Genomic DNA, 4,553 nt, shown 5'->3' on the forward strand with positions numbered 1-4,553 from the left:
ATGATAACTACGTAACTATAGGGCTCAGTCTATCTTGCTTCTGTACTGGAGAACACGAATATAAATATGTAGAAGTATCTTAAATGTGAATAATAAGACATTTGGGTAAACAAGAAAGAATCTGATGGGTAATGTTGCATGGGATTATTCTTTAGGGTTTCCAGCAATGTGGTAAGTGAAATTTTCCTTTTGAAAATTTCAGATTCATTTTGCACTATTCAGTCATCACGATAGTAATAGTCTGTCTCTGAAGGAGTTAAAACTGGTTGCTACAGAAAGCGCTGTTTTATTCTGTAGGAGCCATTTACCGCAGTCTTCCACCTTGAATTAGAGGTGGACAAGATAATCTTATCAACAGTTCAAAGCAACTCCATCTTCAGATTTGAAATTATGAGATAGCACTATTCATTGCAGAGGGGTCTCTTGTGCACGACTGCATGTTATTTCCACAATTCTAGGTAGATCAGAGGTTTATCAAATGGGAAAACAGACAGACAAAGTGAAATTACCTTGGTTATTTGCCTTCATAGACAAGCTCTCATTTTATTTATTTTTGGTAAGAAATTTATATCTTCTCTTATAGCTTGGTACTAATATATACTGTAATATACGGTGTAATACAGAGGTTAAGCATGAAAGAAATATATAATATAAAAAGAGAAAAACCCTCATAATCACCTCCCCCCTCCAAGAACTGCTTTCAGTATACTTTCTTTTTTCTATATATTTACAATCCTTATATATTTTTATTTATTTTACTATCAATAAAAATGCAACAATGAATGGATTTTATTCTCTTCATACTGTGAAAAACTTCCCCGCCCCTTAGTAATAATTCTTACTTTTTTTTTCTGTATGACTATACCTTTGTGTAGATGTTTTTGGATTATTTTAAAATTTTTGCTACTAATAAACATAGTGCACTAAGCCTTCTTATTTATTTTTTTCATTTTTAGGTAAGCTATTTTATTAAATTTATAAAACACAAATCTATAGCAATAAGTCATAAAAGATAGTTGAATAATCCTCATGTAAGCACTATGCTCTTTTTAGTTCATGCCATTTCTAACAGTATACAGTAAATAGTAACTACATGTCAGGAGACAATTTTAAAAACTAAAATTATATTTTTCTAAATTTATGTGTTACAATAATCTTGAAAGCTACTTGAAGTAGATTGGCCAATTTGTGTGTATGTAAGGATTCGTAAGCCAAGTAAAAAACTTATTTGTTGTGCATTTATAATGAAAAACATATGAACTACACACTAATGGAAGAAGGGGAGAAAAATAGAAATAAGGCTCATTTAGTCTCTGTTAAGCTCCAATAACTGTTTTAGACCTTTTTTCTGCCCTTTTAGAATCTATAGACAATCCTGAAAATCATGTTTATAGGAAAAGAATCTAATGAGTAAAATGGTAAAATAGATGAATACACAGATTAGTTAAATCCACCTTTATCCGCTTACTTTGTTAGGGGTAAAGTTGAGAGTTAAAACAATGCTACAACCCTAAGGCTAACACCATTCTCTTTCCACCACAGTGCATGTGATTGGAGGTAATGACATCAAGTATTTCCTGAGTACACAGTTAGTTATTTACTGGTTTGCTTGTAAGTGGCATATATAGACAAGAGATATGGATGTGATATATAGTTTCTTATAACACAGGGGTCTCATGAATTTAATAACAATTTTTTCCTGTAAAGAAGAATATCATTGATTTTTTCCCCACGGAATAAAGTGTTAATGTTGCAAGTTTAGACAAAGACATATTCTTAGCATCCAAATATTCAGTTTCTGTAAAAAGCTAAAAGTGAAAATATCATCTTTTCACTAAGTCTGGGTTGCTACTAGCATTGTGCAAATGTTAACAGGGACATGAATAAAACACTTTGCAGAGCAAAACAATCAAGGAGGATTTGCCAGGAATTAGAGCAACGTGATGAAGCAAACATAGACAAAAGTGGCCCGAGTGTGTTTACTACGAATAGCTCAGAGCGGTTAATGAGGACTCCTGTCATGTTCTGATAAATTTTAAATCATTAATTCAGTGCCTACATATTCAGAATAAGCTCCTCTTTATTGTAAATGTGTCTACCCTTACAATCACAGCTGCTGGGTTTCCCCAACACTTTGAAATGGCCAGTAAATATTGATAATTTATATTTACATAGATCTTTCATAAAACCTAGCATGTATTCATTTCATTTTAAGAACAATAATGGCTTGATCATACGGTGCATAAACTCTTCCATGAGAGTAAGTGGCGTGTCCATATGAAATGAACTAAACTCTCACCGAAGCCAGAAACTTATTAAGTTTTCCATGCAAATATGCATTTGTTGCCAAGATGTGGATAGCTTATTCCTGAGGAGATATTTACCACAACATCAGGCTTTTTATTGTATCCCCTGCACATTTATTAGAAGAAAACGCTGTATTTAAAGGAAACTTATGAAGCCATCATAAGGTAGAAGCAGTTAGCCACGGGGTATTTTAAAAGAAAAACGTGAATGTCATTGAACTAAAGCGGAATCCCATGGCTCTGGGTAAACTGTAACCTCAGTAATCCTCTTCCTCAGTTCTGGGAAGTGCTGTGTGTTGAATGCAATGGAGTTAAGGTCTGGAAAAGTTTGCCTGGATAATTCTTTCTTACTTTTGCCTCCTTTAGGAATATAAAACTAGCTCAGAATGTACGACGTACTTTAGAAATGAGTTTGTCTTGGTCACCTATGAGAATGTTGGATCTATTGCCTAGGCTGAAACCAAGAGGAGTGACTCCGATTTCAATAGCAACTCTTCTCAGACACAAAATCCTCTGGATTCTGGAAGGTCTGGATGTTATTGGGATATAAGGACCATCCAACAGGGACCAACACTTCAGAATGGGACAGTATAGCTCTAATTTGTTGTGGACACAAGTCAAGGAAGGAGGAACACAGGATACTATTTGTGGAAATGATCTCAGTTGCCTTCATCTTATTCTTTACATTTTTTCACTTGAAAAATATACCAACCATGATGATTGCAACTTGTGTTAAGATGGGAAACAGTAGGAAAAGTCAAGATTTTGTGGCAGAAGATGTGGATTCTGCTTTTAACCAGGTCTACAACCTGGAGCAAATCCTTAACCCCTGAAGCTGTAATTGAGTCTCACTCTGAGACTGAACAGGGAGCATATACAAAGCTTCTTGCACACATTTGAATAGTTCAGGTAGATAATTAACTTTAAAAGGTTAAAAAGTATTCCAATAAACTGATTTCATGCTTCACTGTAATCGACGAAGCCACTATGTGCTTAGACAGTGCATAACTGAGGTATGTGTTGAAAAATATCTTTCATGACAAGTTTGTCCTTGGCATCAAAAAAAAAAAAAAAAAAAAAAATCCTTAGTCCTTGCAATGCTTTTAGGAGGTCATTCTGTTAAGGTCTAGAGATTGTAAAACAAGCTGCTTAAAATTATGATGTAAATTATGCATCACAAAAATTGAATATTCAAGTGTTATTAAATTAATTGATTGCAAGAGAGTGTTTCTTTGAACTGATGTAATAATTCTCTGTTAGGTTTGCTCCTTGTAAAGAATTTCAGCCAGAGGACTCTGAATACCAAAGCAGATAAAAATAGTTACTAAAGACAGCATTCCAATTAGAGGACAGTGATCAGATTTCTCTCTGAGGCCTTTGGTCTGGCACTAGGCCCTTTCTGAGAACAGACAGTTAGTTAAAAGCCCTCACATGTGTCTGTTTTCAAGTGCACAGGCCCCACAGAAACCTGACAGTCTCTTTGGTTCTTTAGCATGAAGGTTTGGGTCTTTTCCTGAGACTGCTCTGCTTTCAGCCTGTAACTTAGACCACCCACCCATCTGAAAAGCCCTGAACAAGCTCTCCAATCTTTACCACCTGCTGAATTGATATCCAGAGACAAATGTACGAGATGTGCCCTGTGCCAGAAATCCGTATTCCTTTCTCGACGGTCTACGTGTTATGGGTGGTAGGTGGCAGCAAACCAAATTCGTGCGCTTGAAAATTGGTGTGGCATCTTACAGACAGTACCCTATGGTGTCCTGGTCAGTGTAACCAGGAAACTGCTTCCTCGTCACCCTTCCACAATTTTATCCCATATTGTTGATGATATTAAGGTCTGGAGATTGTAATACCGTCTCCAGACCTTAATATCATCAACAATATGGGAATAAAGTGGAATCCGCAGAAATGTGAGGATGTATGTTGTAAAATTCAGTGGCTGATTGCTAGATACTAAAAGTAGCATGTGGCAATCAAGCAAAATGATTAAATTCATGCAAAAATATTGTGTCCATTGTAAATAGCATCTACTGTCCCCAACAGGAGAGGCCAAGCTTTACCATTTATATAGCACAGAGCTGGTAACATTCATTGAATAAAATCTCTAATAATAAGAATGTCTTTAAACATAAAAAAAGAATACTCTGCAAAGACCACATTGAAATAGTTACGACATTTTGAGATAAGGACATTTCAATAAAATAGTATTATGGTTTATGGTTAGCAACACATGTATGCAACATAAAC

Source organism: Otolemur garnettii, unplaced genomic scaffold (assembly GCF_000181295.1).
Source record: "Otolemur garnettii isolate 467f Iridium unplaced genomic scaffold, OtoGar3 scaffold00009, whole genome shotgun sequence".
Taxonomy (NCBI): domain Eukaryota; kingdom Metazoa; phylum Chordata; class Mammalia; order Primates; family Galagidae; genus Otolemur; species Otolemur garnettii.